Source organism: Protopterus annectens, chromosome 2.part2, assembly GCF_019279795.1.
Source record: "Protopterus annectens isolate FY-2018-M chromosome 2.part2, PAN1.0, whole genome shotgun sequence".
NCBI lineage: Eukaryota > Metazoa > Chordata > Ceratodontiformes > Protopteridae > Protopterus > Protopterus annectens.
This window is the reverse complement of record NC_056730.1, coordinates 440,031,563-440,049,480: the sequence shown is the minus strand read 5'-3', so window position 1 is coordinate 440,049,480 and position 17,918 is coordinate 440,031,563. Positions and strand designations below refer to the sequence as shown.

General features: G+C 40.3%; 1 long non-coding RNA gene across 1 annotated transcript; it reads right to left on the bottom strand.

The window, feature by feature from the left end:
• Window positions 1–273: 273 nt before the first annotated feature.
• On the bottom strand, window positions 274–15,238 carry LOC122795664. Its single transcript, XR_006363844.1, has 3 exons — window positions 15,041–15,238; window positions 3,116–3,254; window positions 274–1,936 (listed from the first exon to the last, which is right to left on the bottom strand). It is a non-coding gene; the product is annotated as an uncharacterized LOC122795664 (long non-coding RNA).
• Window positions 15,239–17,918: the final 2,680 nt, after the last annotated feature.

The window sequence follows — 17,918 nt, the reverse complement described above, 5'->3', positions numbered from 1 at the left end:
GCTTTGTCCATATTTATTGTTCTAAGAGGTTAAGAGATATGACACACACACACACACGCACGCACACACACGCACACACACACACACACACACACACACACACACACACACACACACACACACACACACACTCGTGCGTACACACTGAGAGTGATCGACCCAGCAAAGGAACAAAAATAGGGATGGATTTTAAATATTGCTCTTATAAACTTAGTTCTTTTATATTTAGTCTAATAACTATATATAAAACTTTATATGCTGTGTTATCTTCATTTTAGGGGTCAAATAGGTTTTGTGATTCTTGATGAATTTTATTTGGTGGGAGAGGGGTCAAAAATGGCTCTTTTGATACTGAAGGTTGCAGACCCCTGGTATAGGTTATAGTCAGTTCCTTATGTACAGTGGTCACTAAACTTTCCCCATAGACATACAAAAAGATTACCAAATAAGGAATGTTATCACACTTGATGTTTGCTTTGAACTCCAGACATATATCATTCTTCTAATGCTATCCCAAAACTAAGTGTGTCAGACAAGGCACTCTCCCCTATCGGTCTTGCTTAGTATGTCCATATGCCCTTCCAGAAATGGAAATCACCATCACTGGAAAATGATTTGTGGCCATTGGTTGTCACATCTGTCACAGTGACTATGTTGTCCATGATTTAATTTCTTCCAATAAGGTACTCTGCATAGGGCAGAGAAAAAAAAGGTTACAGTATGTTTTTTGTAGCATTCCAGATGTCAGGAATGTTCTACCTGCAAGCCCATTCAAGTTTTTAAAGCTTTTCGCACTCAATAATATTACTAATCTAGGGTTATATGTACAGGATTCCAAACCACTGAGAAAAAAAGAGGCATTTTTTTATTTTTAAGTCTGGGACCTTGTCGCTTCAGGGCATGAACAATGAATTTGTCCATCAAGTATCTGGTGCTTGAAGAAAAGATAGTTGTTCGGAACAAAAGGCATTTTTGCTCATAACTCATATTTACTTGTTAGTTTCATTTGTTTTCCTGAACAATTAATGCAAGCTGTTTATAGTCAAAGAACTTACTGGGATGTTTGCTATACCTGGAAGGATGAATGCTGATACGACAGCATACTGATTAGATTTTTATTCTCCTATTCTTACTGGTATTTTGTAGTGCTCTCAGTTTTAAATGCTTGAAATAAATAACTTCAGTTTTATTTTAAGCCACGTAGTTGTTTTCTGTGGTTGGTCAGATGAAGAGACAGAAGAATACATCACCCTCTACTGACATACTCAGCACTAGTATTGAACAGTGTAGTTTCTTGTGCGGTGGTGGTTGACTGCATTGACGTGGACACAGCTTCGTCACAGTTTGATGGTGCATAAAAGGGGTAGAGTATTGTCCTATGGGAACATGCTTGGCGTTGTTATTGAGCAATGTATATTTTCTTGCATAAAGATAGCACTTTGCCCTGATATGGAAACCACTTCTTCATTTCTTGGTGGCAAGTGAAAAGGCTGAGTACACTGTCTTCCGAGAATAAACTAGGCATTGAAACTGAGCATGATGTATTTTCTTGCACAAAGTTGTCCCTTTGTATCGGTGTGGACACTGTTTCTTCATAGCTTGGTGGCTCATAAAAGGGGTAGGGTATACTGACTTCTGGGAACATACCAGGCACTGAAATTGAGCACAATGTATTTTCTTGCACAACGTTGTGCCTCTGTAGTGATGTGAACACAGCTTCTTCATAGCTGGGTGGTGTGTAAGAAGGATAAGGTACACTATCCTCTGGATACATGCTCACCATTGTTATTGAATATGCTGTATTGTCTTGTGGTAAAGTGGCTCTTTGTACCCCTTTGAGCTCAGCTAAATGAAATTAGAAATCAAATGCATCATTTTCCAAGAGAAATGTATTAATTGCCCACGTTTATGAGCATCTTCCTGTTCTTAAGGTCACCTGAAAGATATCAATAGAGCAAATAACATTACATTTAAATCAATGTGAAAAATCTGAACACTTCACAATACTCAGAAAGCTAGTCCATAGATACTGGTTTACAAAGAAAAACAAGTCAGTATCTAAAAGGCTGACATAGCTCCCATTTTACGGCATCTGTTTCTATCCTGAAATCTAAAAATAAAAACTCCAAGAAAGACCCAGCAAAAGTCAGAGTCTTCACTGTGTAATGCATTTAACCTCTTGTAGTGGAGGAATACTTATAGGATATATGCAAATGACCCCCTCCAGGATATGCTAGTGTTTCAGCTACATGGCTTCTGAATGTCCAAGATTTTTTCACTTTTTACTTTTTAAGTCTTTACTGATGTCTTTAGACCAATAAAGCCAAACCCCACTTGCTGAAGAGATACCATGTTTCTCCCTTTTTCTGAGCTGGGCAGTATAGCATAAGTGGATTGTTCAGCTATCTTTTGGAAACAGAAAGCTTAAGATTAAACCTGATGAACATAGGCATTAAAATGCCTTCAAAATATCCAAAAAGTCATCTAAAACAAAAGGTAAAAATGTCACACAGATACACTATTCAGAAAATACTCTTAAGAAAGATACAACTAGGTGTCTTTGTGCTTTGGGAGTTGAGCATTACTAGTTAAAGGTTTATACTGGTAGGCACCTTTATGGTCCCCATTATTGCTAGCCTAATATTGTCCCCTGTTCCTGTGTTCCTCCTCAGGTATGAATCACTACAGTTAATGGCATGCAACAGCAAGTGCAGCTGATAAGCTGCTGGGTTATAACTTCATGAGGATAATATTTAATGGAAGGAGATAAACCTACTACTTCCTACAGTTCTGCTACAACCCCACCTCAGAAAGTGGCACCCATTTACATTGATTAAATCAGAAAAAAAACATATGATGACTGTTTATGCAATTATTTTTGTCTAAGTAAATTGCCATGGGGCACATTTCTCTAAATTACTTCTAGATAACATCTCCAGTACTTCACATGTAACACATTTCTTCAGTTTTTCTCTGAAGGCAAGACTACATTGAACTATTTTTCATTTAATCATTAACATATTCACACTTCTAAGTACTCAATTTTCTTAATGTAAGGTGTATTAGCTTTCAATACAACAACCACATTTCATCTTAGTAAGGGAACATGCATTACCCATTATTAAAAATACTGTAGCATGATGGCGGATCTTCAGCATGAAAATAAGAATTGTGTGTACATGGACTTCTAGTGACTGGTGCTGCTACAGCAGAGTAAGGTGATGGTGGTGGGTAAAATGATATAACAGAGTCTCCTACAGAAAATAAAGAGAGAAGATATGTTATGAGTTAAACAGCTATTCATAAAAATCATAATCAAAATCTTAATGTAGCCAGTACTACCCTGACCTACGTGTTGTGATTATGTTGCTTGTGGAATTGAGACTACAACTGTATTTCACTGTCTGCTTTCCCCTAATTTGTGCTTATTCCTCCTCTGCTATATATCATTCTGAACTGGCTATCTAATACATTGATATATGCATCTCTGCTGTACTGAGAAGTTTAACATTATTATTAATAATAATAGCCATGGTAGGAAAACTCTGCCTTGTGAAAAAAAGTAGTATCCTTCCAGCAATTCAGTCTCATACCTCCAAAAAAAAAAAACTGCAAAAAATATATATATTACTAGACCTTGCTAATATGTCTTGATGTGGGCAACATATCCTAAAACGTCTAATACAGACATGTAAGATACATGATGCAAAATCAGTTAAATAAGAGCTGGCAATGGCAATATAGTGAATCCTAATCTCAGTGGATTATACATAGACACAGATACCTTAGGTCAGGTAAGGTTATTGTCAATCTGGCATGAGCTTTAAAAGGGACAAAGATGAATTTGTGTTGTTACTGGAACCTTCTATCAAAATATCAGGCTCAAAACATCTTATAGTTCATGCAGAGTTGTCTGTATCTCATGAATTTACTCTTGTCACATCACCATGGACTGTTGGTGCTTCCAGTGTCTCACAATACAACTGTAATTCATAAGATTTAAAAAATGTTATAAACAAAACATCATCATGTCCTCCATTTCTGTAAAATTTACTGTCAGAACAAAAGTCTGATAAAGTCACAATAAAAGGTTTTAATTTTTCAGTGCTGTAAAACAATTTTTTTACAGAAATGGAGGATATTACCATATCTTGTTTTGTTTCATTCATTTATTGTTAAATTATACCAGCACTCTCTATATCGCTATGATAATAAGTGATAACATTTCCATTTAAGAAAATAGTGTAAGAATGAGGAAGAGAACATTTTAGTTACAGATGGTGTATGTCTTCTTAGAATATAAGCAAAGTGATGTTACTGTTGTGCTATGGATGCTGCCATTTTAAATTAAATGTCATGTGCCCTGATCCTGGGTGACTTTAACTATCCAACCATAGAGTGGATGAAATATTCATGCCAAAACACAAATGCCCAGAGATTCCTTGATTCCGTCAGTGCAAATGCCTTGGACTAGTTGGTTGACACCCCCACAAGAGGTGAAAATATCTTGAACTTGGTATTAACCAACATGAGTAACCACTGCAGCATCCCTACAGTGTCATCATCCCTAGTAAGATCCGACCACAAAGCAGTCACTTTCAAAGTCACCATCTCCCCTGCCCCCCCACCCCCACCCCACCCCAGCCAGGATCAAACAAAAAACTTCTCCAAAGCTGATTACAACCTCCTGAGGGAAGGAATAAACAGCTTCACAGCCCCCTCCACAGAAAGTGGCACATATGTCCAAACTTACACCAAAGTACTATATCAACATTTATATAGCTGCATGTAATCAGGAATACCAGACAGGATGACGTCATCCTCCTCAACTAAGAGTAAACCTGTCTGGTGGACATCTACAATAAATAAACTCTATATTAAAAAGGAAAAATTGCTGTCCAGGACCAAGAAGGAACAGATATCTTATTGGAAGAAATCTCTCCTTAGCCTGAACAAACAAATAAGAGCACTAGTGAAATCCTCCAAAGCAAATTCCGAGTTCAAACTGGCCACATCTACTAGGGACAGTCATAAGGCTTTCTTCACATATGTCCGCAATCTCATGGGAAGCACCCAGATCTGCTCAGAACTGATGGTCAAGGCCAGCACATACACAAACCCTGTAGATATAGCCAACCTGCTGGCAGACAGGTTCAGTGAAAACTTCATTCCTCTGTCCCCCACCAGTAAAACAGGGCATCCCCAGTACCTGCCCCCCTCCCCTTATCTCTTGGGAGCAAGTCATCACTGCCCTCGCAAAGGCAAAACATACAGTCTCCATGGGACCCGATAACATCCTAGGCTGCATCCTACATGAACTCAGGGAAGAACTTGCAGTACCATTAGGCACCCTATTCAACCAAAGCCTGAGTATCAGCTTTGTCTCAGCCAAGTGGAGCACAGCTACTGTCATCCCTTTGCACAAAGGTGGAGCGTCCACCAGTCCAGGAAATTATAGACTCATCAGCCTAACTAGCCTGATCTGCAAGGCCATGGAGCGAATTATCATTGACCTCATTAACAAGGATATTGGCAACCTTCAGACACTTGATCCCACACAGTTTGGTTTTGTCAAGGGGGAGGTCATACCTGTTAAATTTGGTCAACTTCTTTGAGACAGTCACCAAGGCCATAGACAAGGGGAAGATGGTGCACACCTCCTACCTTGACCTGGCCAAGGCCTTCCATATTATTCCCCATTCAGGTATAATAGATAAACTCTCTCAACTGGGCATCAATCCATATGCTACCAGATGGGTAGCAAACTGGCTCACTGATAGAACCCATTTAGTCAAAATAGGGGAAGCCACCTCAAGTAGTAGACCTGTAACAAGTGGTGCACCCCAGGGATTGGTCTTGGAGCCTCTGCTGTTTGGGATATACTTCTCAGTGGTGCAGGCCAAATCTAGTGGGCTGTGGATGATCAAGTTTGCAGATGACTGCAAGCTGGGTGCTGTCATCAATTGCCCTAGTGATGTGGACATCCTCCAAGAGGGTCTCACCCAAACAAATGACAGGTGCCAGACACATGGCCTCAAACTGAATCCCAAAAAATGCACCATCATCCCTTTTGGGGAAAATGACACCCCCACAAATTACCACATTGATAATAAGGCACTAAGCATGCAATCAGTTGTGAGGGACTTGGGAATCCAGGTTGATAGCAAACTGACTTTTGACCACCATATTGCCTCCATTGTATGGAAAGCTTTCTACATGGCCCACCTCATTAGTAAGGTTATCTCATCCAGGGACAAGGTGGTCTTAACATCCCTGTATTCTTCCCTTATAAGACTAATTACTGAATACAATGCCCCTTTCAGTATGTACCTCACAAAGCACATGCAGCAGCTGGAGAGACCACAGGGATTCCTCACCCGGAGAATCCAGGGCCTCAAACATCTACCCTACACAGATAGGCTAAAAGCCTTGTCCCTCTACTCAGTCTCCTACAGACTCCTCAGATGTGACCTCTGTCTGACATGCAAAGCAATTTTAGACCCCGCCCTGATGGGACTGCTGCATATCTGCAAGTCAAGCTCCACTCGAGTAACCCGCACGCACAACCTCAACCTGGTCTGTGACATCAATAGGACTTGTTGGCAGGACAGATTTGTGTCCCAGAAACTCCCCCTTTTGTGAAACAGACTCCCTCTCCATGTAAAGCAGAGTACCTCATTAAACCTTTTTAAGCGCAACCTGGATAACTGGATGGGAAACAGTAAATAAACCTCTGGGATTCCACCTATTTCCCTGCTGGACAGAGACATAGGGTGCTGACTTGTTGGAACATGGGCTAAATTCTTGACTAGGCTTGTAAGGGCCTCAGGGCCAATAGCCTAGTAACTTCCTATGATCCTGTAATGTATTTAAGAACCATACAGGCCATAACTTATCCAGCTACTGTACTCCCACCAAGTACTGTCACTATATGGCCTAAGTTATGTCTAATCACTATACTTACCAGTTACAACTGAATATATAGGAAATCCTTGGTATAACCACAATCAAATGAGTGTTCTGTGAAGTCTGAATAGATCACATCAAGGGCGCCCGCAGGCAGGTGCAAGGGGGTGCACTTGCACCCCCCTGGAAACGGCTGGCCAAGAAATTCATTTTATTTTAATTTAAAAAAAAAAAAAATTTTAAAGGGCATTCCTCTTTAAGAACGCCCTTTGCGTCCCGTATAGTCGCACAGATGCAACAGGTGTTTGCGACCTTTTTTCATCTTTAGCGTCTGTGCGACCGATGGTTTGCGGCTTTGTTTTTCGCGGCTACTCAAATTTGAATTCCAGAGGACGTTCCCACTGCGGACGAACGTAGATGTGAGAGAGGTAGGTGCCAGATAGACAATATTGTGTGCCAAGAGATGGTAGAAGCTCACTAGTCCGACCTGACAGCCATTAAAACCAATTTTATAAGTTTGATAATAAAGTATTATCTAGTCTCCGAGCTTTGTCCTGTGAGGTACGCTGCTCAAGTCATATTCTTTTACTTCCCTCCAGCCTACTTAATTTTGCTCTTCTACAAACTGACTAATATTTTCTTGTTGTTCCTGCTGTTCATTAGCATCCGAGTTTATACACCCTCTATATTTTATACTTCTTACTTCACATTCATAACTAAAATGAGCTTTCTCCTTACACAATACAAAACCTGTTAGCACAATGTCTAGCCACATGTTGTTTAGTTTGGCAGATATGTATTGTATGATCCACTGTAGAGTTTATTGAGGTAACGATTGAGTAGTTAGTTAATGGTTATAGTGGCAGTGTATTAGCATTCAGTTTTCCTCCACTTGTCCATGTTACTTTTGTAGATATGTTCACATGAAGTATTTATATATTAATCTCAAAAAAATTATCTAGAACATTGTTAGCAAAATATATAAAAAATGTAAAATATAATATTTTATGCAGCTTGCTTTTATTGACATCCTTCATTCTGCCAGAGAGTGTTGTAATCTGAGCCGCCACTATAGTAGCTCTTGCTTGTTGTTACAGAAAATTACTGGGTCTGGTACTTGAACTAATTTGAAATACAAAGATATTAGATTTTGCCTGGTCAGTGACCACAATGGTCATCAAGAAGTGACAGCTCTGCAGAGAGCATACTTCAAACAGCAGTTTTAAGTGAGCAAACTGTACATAAACAGGAATTTGGAATAGTTTATTATCCAACATAACTATCATGGGCAGTGCTGTAGAGGACAATGCATCATTTTACATTCTCTGTTGAAAGTCAGTCTTGCACTAAGAATTTATGTGATATGGGAAATCTACAGATAGGAATACATTTTTTATAAGTAAACTTGTACAGTGCTGCCGAAGTGTAACAATTATTCACTAATGCATATTAAGTAGTTGTTATCAAGTCATTTTATTACTAATAAAGGACAGCAGTGCAGTGTCACAGTAGTTAACTTGTCATATGGCATAGTTCTCAAGTTTAGTCCTCCGTCCTCGTTTTGAAAGTTCGAAATTAAGAAGTAGACCTAATGAGAAGTTCACTTTATCCAAGGGAGTATAACAAAGTTAAGTGACTTTCTAAGAGTCAGACAATGTGGAATTTTATTTATTCATTATTTATGAAAAATGTATCTTAATGCAAAATTATTTGTGTGGCCACTGTTTTGTTCTAGGAAATATTTTATCTAGTCTTTTCAGTTTCATAGCTAATAGTGGGAAAACATGATATTCTGAAATGGATGGGTTCACTTTCAAGCAATAGTACTGAATTATTTTTCAGAGGTGTTTTTACGAACTCTCAATAAATGAAAAAAGCACATATTCCGTATGTAATATGGAATTACTTTTGTAGTCACTGATTTCATGCTGGGAAGGATTAAGGTGATAGAAGTATATTTATATTCTAGTTCTTTTAATAATGTAGCTGGTATTTTTGTATACAAGTATCTTGTAGACTCAGGTAAAGGATCCGAGTGCAAGTCTCAGCTGAAGTGCTTCATTCTTTATCAGTAGGTATAGGTTCATATGTTCATAGGTTCATACTAGGCTATCTGCCCTAGGGCATTTATAAGCCTAGCCAGAATGTGTTTGGTTTTTGCCACCCATTTTAAATTAATTTTGCTATGCCCTTTTTTGAGGTTAGTATACTGTGCCTCTGTCTAACAGTGACACAGAAGTGATACCCGGGGTAAACCTACGATCTCCCATCCACTCATCAAGATTCCTCTTGAAGAGAGTCAATGAGGGACTCTGCCTAACCTGGACTGGGATTTTATTACAGAGTGAAGGGAGCCTCTGGGTTATGAATCTGTCCCTCCAGCATGTCCTATTTATTTCAATGCTGAGGTTCAAGTCTCTCGAGCGTGTAGCTCGATGGGATTTGGATTTTCTGAGGTGCAGCGTGTCCATTAATTCCGGGTTGGACATGGCTTTATACGTCAGGCACAGATCGCCTCTGAACAGGCAGTATGCCACTGAGTAGAACTGGAGTTTCTTTAACCGGGCAGCATATGTCATTTGTTTGAGCCCTTTGATCCTCTTGGCGAGGTACTTTTGGGGTCTTTCCAGTTGCTGCAGGTGTCTGGTAAGGTATATCCCAAAAGGGGCATTGTACTCAATTATGGGCTTGATGAGGGATGAGTAAAGAGGCACAATGACCTCCCCTGATCTAGATGTGAATCCTTTCATGATTAGGTGGGCTATATAAAATGTTTTTCTAACCACTTTGGCCACATGGTTGTCAAATGAGAGATTGCTATCAACTTGGGTCCCCAGGTCCCTAATTACTTCTTCTGTACTTAATGGATTACCACCTATGTGGTAATTTGTGGGCACTTTGTTTTTGCAAAGGGGATGACTATACACTTTTTAGCATTTAGCTTGAGGCCATGGCTCTGGCACCAGTTGTCTGTTTCTATGAGGCCCTTTTGGAGGATGCTTGTGTCGGCTGGAGAGTCGATTATGGCGCCCAGTTTGCAGTCATCTGCGAACTTGGTCAGCCACAGTCCTTCCGTGTTGGCCTGTACCTCCGAGAAATATATACCGAACAAGAGAGGTCCCAGGACTGAGCCTTGTGGGACACCACTTGTAACTGGTTTGGAGTCTGACATAGCTTCAGCAATTCTAACCATGTGGGTTCTGTCCTTGAGCCAGTTTGCAACCCATCTAGTGACATAGGGGTTTATATTTAAGCTGGTGAGCTTATCTATAATGCCCGAGTGGGGTATTGTATCGAAGGCTTTTGCGAGGTCCAGGTAGGCTGTGTGGACCACCTTCCCCTAGTTAATGGCCTTGGTGACTGTTTCAAAGAAATCAGCCAGGTTTAAGAGGCAGGATCTGCCCTTAACAAAGCCGAACTGTGTAGGATCCAGTGTCTGTAGGTCCCCAATATCTTTATTTATGAGGTCCATGATGATCCTTTCCATAGCTTTGCAGACCAAGCTAGTCAGGCTTATGGGGCGATAGTTTCCAGGATCCGTTGAGGCACCACCTTTGTGGAGAGGGACCACACTTGCTGTACGCCACTCTTTGGGTACATATCCTGTAGTAAGGCTGAGATTGAGCAATAGTTTTATGTATGGGTTTAACTCTTCTTGGAGTTCATGTAGGATGCAGCCCGGGACACCGTCTGGTCCCATTGATGCTGTGTTTTTTGCTTTGGTGAGGGCGGCTCTTACCAGAGCATCTGAGATGTCAGGGGGGCAGCACTCTGCTGGGATAGATATTTGCCCTTTTGGTGGGGAAGAAGTTTGCGCTGAACCTGTCAGCTAGGATGTTGGCAATGTCTGTGGGTTAGGTGTATTTTTTGTCATTTTGGACTAATTCTGAGCATATCTGGGAATTACCACCCAGGTTCCTAACATAACTAAAGAAAGCCTTGTGATTATCCTTAGTGTCCTGTGCAATTTTTCTCTCGAAGCTGGCCTTAGACGATTTTATGAGTGCCCGTAGTTTTTTGCTAATACTGATCAGAGATGCCTTCCCTTTTTGGAATTGTGCTCTATCATTTAGTAGCTTCCTCCTTCTATTGTATAGTTTGTTTATGGCTGGGGTCCACCAGACAGGACGTCTGCCTTTGGAGGATTGGGTCTTGGTTTTATTTGGGATCGCATGATCCATGCATTCCTGAAGGTGTTCATAGAATGCGTTTATAAAGGATTCCACAGGCCCGGGGGCTTTGAAGGATTCCACCTCGGTTTTGAGGAGTGTGAAATTTGCATTAGAGAAGTTTTTCACTGTGGTTTTCTGGGCAGGGGGTGGTGTCGGGATGTAAATATCCAGTGAGATTAGTTTATGGTCTGATCTTACCAGTGAGGGATACACTTCTGGTCTGGAGCATAGAGTCCCCATTTTGGTGATGATCAGGTCCAGTATGTTTTCCCCTCTTGTGGGAGTGGTAACAAGTTGTTCCATAGCATTTGAGTTTATAAATTCTGGGAACCTTTGGGCTAGGGTGTTAGAGCTAGAGTAATGCTCCCAGTCTATGTTTGGGTAGTTGAAGTCGCCCAATATAATGGTGTTTGGAGAGACCTTCATATTTTCCAGTGTTCTCAGGAAGGCCGAGTGGGGTTCCTGGGTTAGGGAGGGTGGTCTGTAGCAGGCTATAAACTGGAAGGCAGTTTTACCCACTGTTAGTTGCACATGGATAGTCTCTGATGCTTTGTGCTGTGCCACCACCTGGAGGTGTGGGTATCTTTGAAGAATATTGATACTCCCCCTCCTTTTGTGGGTCGGTCCAAGTTTTGGGGCCGAAAAGCATGGTATGAGGTATAACCTGGTAGTGCTGGGGTGCTCTCAGGAGCCTTGAACCAGGTTTCTCTTACTGCACAGATATTGATGTTTCGAGTGCGTGCATCTTGAGGTTTAGACTTCTGGCATTAAGTAGCATTACTCTTAGTTTCTTATCCCTGGTGATACCTATGGAGGTGGGGTTTGTCTTTTGAGCCTTGCCTAAAAAAGGCACTATAGGGGTGGAAAGAGCCTTTGCCAATATCTGAAAGCCCAGGGGTGACAGGTGCAAGCCATCCCTAGCGAAGCATCGTGGCTTGTCGAGCATGTCATCCCAGGCTGACAGGCATTGGATCCCCTTTGAATGACACCAATACTTAAGCCAATTGTTGAAATTGATCATCTTGTCTTCATATTGTGGCATCATTCTTGGTGAGGGTAAGATGCTACTCAAGGTCAGGGTCATACCGGCCTGGGCCACATGCTCAGAGAGCTCCTGTATGTCTCTTTTCATGTAGTCCAGGGAGGTACGTCTCAGGTCATTCACACCAGCATGGACAATGACTGAGTCATATTTGTACTTGCCTTGGAGTGACCTGAGTGCTTGTGTTATGTGGCAGATCCTAGCGCCCGACAGGCAGCTCACCGTGACCTTCTCCTTGTTCAGCCTGGTGAGCGGGACGTCAGTGTGCCTGACGATAGAGTCACCTATTACAAGTGTATCAGGTGTGTTTAGCCTTAAGAGCTGTGACTGTTCGGCACACTGGCTTTGTGAGATATGTGTTGCACGTGTTTTGTTTTGGGGTAGCAGTTGCTTGGGTGTCTGCTTTGGAGGTCTCTGCTGCTTAGGCAGATTTTTATTTAGAGCCTCCCGAGTATGTTTTTGTGTGTTTATGTGTTTGGTCTGCTGTCGTGGTAGGTCTATGTGAGACTGGAATTGTACTGAGTGTGGTTTCCTTCTCCTCCTGACTGGTTACGCCAGTACTGAGTTGAGAGAGCTTAGCCTCCAGTTTGGCTATATGGATGCATCTCTCACATGTGTTGGAATTTATTGGGAGGAGGAGAGGGTTGTCTGTGTACATGAGGCAGTTGTAACATTGCCTCAAGATTCCCAGATTCACCAGCTGGACCGGAGAGAAGATTGACAACTGACCTTTGGACATGCTAGAATAGTATTGGGAATTCCTTTATAATTGAAAAAAAAACGGCCAATGGGGAACAAGGTACTCAAGAGGACTTTGTGAGAGTGTAGTGCTTTTAATTTTTTAATGCTGACTCATATAATTGCTTTAGTGAGCAAGTGCCATTCTAAACCATTAATTTTATTTTTTGTGAGATTATGTATCTGTACTTCAGGGACATTTCTTTGGATGGGCACACCTAGTATACATCGTGGTACAGGAGGTATCTAAAAGTGTATGTTATGAAATTGCAGGCAAAGTACTTATTTCATTACATTAAGCACCCATGGGGCTGTAAATGAAATGGTTGACTAATGTTACTTTGCATTTCAGTTTCTTCCCAAGAAATTCTGTAGCTCATGCTGTTTTCATAATATTTTAGCAAAGTAATGTTCTAAACTATTTTCAATTATCTCCAGTGATTCCATTATTCTGTTTTGCTCTCAGCACTTCAGGTTTGGCACAAATTGTAGTAGTTAAGACACTGAGTCGCACTGTGAGGAAAGTACATAGGTAATATTATTCAGCTCTTTAATTAGACCTGTTTGTAGTTATTGATCTACTACTTATTTTTCTTTGGTAGTGTAATTTGTCCATTAGTAGTAAGTGACTTTTTTATTTTAAAAACAGTCTGGGTTTGAATAACTGCACAAATGTATATTTGTCCTGTGTGTCATCAGGAAGGTACTTTGTCAGAAGCAGGTGCAGATTCTAGCAGTGTTCTAAGTTCATGACAACAATATTTATAATCTGTTCCTATTTATTTTAGGCTTTGTCCAGATTTCTTGCACTAAGAGGTTGAGGTGTGTGTGTGAGAGAGAGAGTGAAATGCCCTAGTTAGAGTTGGCAGGTAGATTTTATTTTCAAGTGCATTTTCAAGGAATTGTGAGCTTCAAGGGAAGAGAAATTTACTGCTGCTCATGCTAAGCCTACTTAAAATGTGCAACTGTTTTGTTTAGCAAATGGTATCACTATTGTGGTATAGAATTTTTAAAGCAGCACCGCAGGTAGCATAATTGCATCTTGATACAGAAGGCTATAGGTTCTACTCCCACAACATGTAGATTTGTATTTTAAGGAGGTGGAGTGCTACAGTCCTGAGTATGTCCTCCTTTGGATGAGATGCCTAATAACTATGAACTTGGTTTTCAGCTTGCCACCCATTCCCTATTGCAATATACCAGCTTACCATTTTTTTAATATAACGTAGGCACTCGATTCTTCAAGGGCAGCAGGCATTGAATTTGTAGATTAAACACTGAAATATAAAGTTGTTTTCTAGCAATAACCTCTTCACTGGTTTCAGATCTCTTTAATGTGGAATTATTCAGATGACTTTTACTTCTGCAAAGATTTTGCATATTAATTGATATTGGTGGATTGTATGACAGAAGTTTGAGTAAAGTGGCCCTTTATGGTTGAAATGTTCTGAATTGTGCAGGTTGTCATTACTGGTTCATATGATTTGTTTCATTGTTTAAAGGAAAAATGTTCAGAACTATAAATTTAAAACACGCTCTAACAAGTGGTGCTGTATTATACAAGGGATATAATTCAATTATTATATAGTATAATTAATACAGTCAGGAAGGTGAATCAAATAACTTTTCCATGGTTCTAAAAATGTGTTCAAGGAGTCTATGATTTGAAAACAGCCCAAAGGTAAACTTACCCTACCACTGGCCAGATGCATTTTCTTTGAATGCGGATTTCAATGTTGTTTCACTGAATGTGGGTTTCAAAGGTAGAGAAGTTTTAATGCTAAGTCTGTTTTCATTGTAAGACTATTGCTTTGTTTAGGTTTAGTAAATGTCTATCAGTGTTTGTGCTACAAAAGTTGAAATAAAAGTTGTAAATGAAATCCAAATATCTGAAATCATTGTAGAAGTAAAGCATAAAACAGTATGCACATTGAGAGATTTGAACAGTGTCTATGACAAATGGGGAGAAATAGCTAAGTAATGGGACACTGGAATGGCTGCGTGGGTGGGGCTGAGTGGGCGGGGACAGCAGAGGGGGTGGGGCTGCATGGGCGGGGCTTGTGTTTGCACCCCCCTGCAAAAAATCCTGCGGGCTCCCTTGGATCACATATAAAAATATTATCCCTAAATATTCTAGAACTGGTCTGCTAATGACTAGTATAGCATGAATGGATGGACTTACTATTAATATCCTGGTATGATTCAAATTCCGGGTTCTGTAGCTGAAACTCTTCGCTTATTGATGAACATTCCTGACTTTCTGTCAAGCTCAGTATTTTTTCACCTAGGATGAATAAACAAATGCCAGTAACAATGAAAAAGACAAGTGCACATTCATTTAAGAAGATTTTAAACCGATCACAGTGCTCATCTTCCCATTCATTGCAATTCAATTTCCACATTCGGGTAAATGTAAAGATCCAAGAGAGCAGAATGATAAGCCCAAGGATGAGTCATAGCATAGAATGTAGGTAGCTCTTGCATGACATGATAATGCACAATGGGTCGCTTAATGCCTTTGCCTAATGTTCTTGGAAAGTATCTTGTTTCTCTTTCACAGAATTCCTGAAAAAATACAAAATATTAAAATGTTTTCTGATTCTTTCTATGACAAAGTTCAACTTCAAACCAGTCTTGATTAATTATATAAGTACAACATCAGTAGCATGAGTATGTAGCCTGGAGATGGACAAATGTATAAAGTGCACAGCAGTAATACATGAGTAACAACTGATCCATATACTACCACGCTGCAATAAGGTCACAGCACTGAGAATCTAGTACAAGCAGGAAAGAAGGAAATATGAAAAGGTATTTAGGCTAAGGCCAAAATATAGCAATAAAGAAGGGAGCTGGAGGGACATGTCTGTGTTTATGTAGTGGGGGTAGATATAGGAGAAGGGTGGGGATAATGGAAGGGCATAGACAGCATGGTAAAGGTAAGGCACCAGAGGCAGCAGTAAGGAAGCTGTCAAATTTTGCTGTTGCAGTGAAAGCCTAAGGTGCCAGAGTCATGAATTCTGAAAGGAAGGGAAAGCAAGTAGAATCAAAATACACGACGTTTCATTTGGGAGCCAGGAGCATCTGTTTACAGGTAAACCGCATAGAGTAGTTGGGAATCTATGGAAGCAAACACAACTTTTTGGGTACATTTAATTACAATCAAAGATGTAAGAACTTTGCTTTCATTTAAGTGTCAGTCAGTTTACGTTATCTTGCATTCATGATAGTTGCAAAAGAAAAAAGACACGTTGACTGTTGAGAAGAATTAAAAGAACAAAGAAAAAAAGGCCCTTTTAAAAAGAAAAGCAGGAAAAAATAGCTTAAGATAGACCCTTCTGTTATGAAGTGACAGCGAGCCACTTGCTACAAATGTAATAAGCAGTTTGCTACACTTCAAGTTCAGTGCTTCAGCCATGACAGCATATACAGTATTGCATTAATTTCTGAATACATTTGGTATTGCATAACTGCACCTTCAGCATCTGTAGATTGTGTACCTTAACACCTTCTACATGGGCCAGCTGCCCCTTTCTCCTTGAATAATATACCACCACCTGCTTGCCTGCTCCTGGGGCAGACAATTCCCGAAGCCCCATCCTTGGTACACCATTGTAAAAATCTATTATACAGCAGAATAATTTTACCTCCCGTAAGAGTGCATCACACTGTACTCTAAATGAAGGAGAGGTCGCACATAAACTCAGATCAGTGTGTGTCTGACAGTTTTTCACTTGCTACTGAACACTGAAATTTCTGTCACAGCAATCCTCAAAATATTTCAAACTTTTAATTAAAACTCACCTCCCGTGATCCTTTATTGTGAAATACACTGCTCATGTGCATGAATTAACTGCACTTTGTTTCACTGCTACTTTTAAAAGTGGCACAAACTGCAGTCACATGGTGAACTAAATGCAAAAGCACTGCTACATTCATTAGTGCATGTCTGCAGAGCATATCACATTTCAAGTCAAAAGACAGACATGAAGAAAAATGGAGTACATATTATGTAATAACTATTTAAAAAGGTGTTATTTCTTTTGTAATGTATGTGTTTCCTTCATACTAAATAATGCTGCCCTCTGTGGATTAAATATGAATTAAAATGTATCATTGTATCAGCCACCAGAAATGGCAAGAGCACTAAGGAAGTCTAGCGTGCACTGCAACATCTGCAGAGAGTAAACGGCTAAGGACAATAGGAGTGATGAGATGAATATAATGTGCCTGGTGTACCCTGTTTGCAGATGCCATCTGTCTTGAGTAGGACAGAAAAAGGAATCAAAGGCACAAGTACTAGAAAAATGTGTATTTTCATTTCTTTTGCACTACAAATAATTCCATCTATCCTCAACCCCTTTTCCTATTTTGCACCTGAGGGTAGGGTGTCATTTCAACAGTGACAATCATCTAGAGTCAAGGTTCATACTGCCAGGTGGCTAGCCCTGCCATGGTTGCACTTTCATACCACTCCCTTGCATGCACCACTGCAGCTATGGCCACTTTACAGTATCCAGTCTACCTACCGCATGTCTTTGAAATGTGGGGGGGGGAGCTGGAACACACAGAAAATCCACAAGAGCACAAGAGGAACATGCAAACTCCACACAGAAGGCATCCCAGCTGAGAATCGATCAGGAGAACATCTTGCTGTGAGGTGGCAACACTTGCCACTGTGCCACTCCATATAGTAGTTTGTAGTTTTGCTCTACAAATACGTAACTAAGTAAAAAAAAAATCATGCCGAAATTGTTGCTGGATGCATTGGAGGGCTTGTCCCAAGGAGTTGCTTGGTACTGAACTGTGAGTTTGGGTCAGTTGATAGTGGACAATTAGTGGTTTACAGTACGTCAGAGTTTAATGTATATTTCCTGGTAAACATTTGTGGAAGCATGTAAGAAGAACATAATTAAGCTGAATGGACAAGAAGGGTAATAATCATAAAACACAGGTGTTACAAATATTCAGCAGAAAGAACAATACCTGATGGATCTTAAGCAGCTCTTGAAGAGAATAACTTGCTCAAGAAGAAGCATGCAGTACTGGGAAATGAGAAG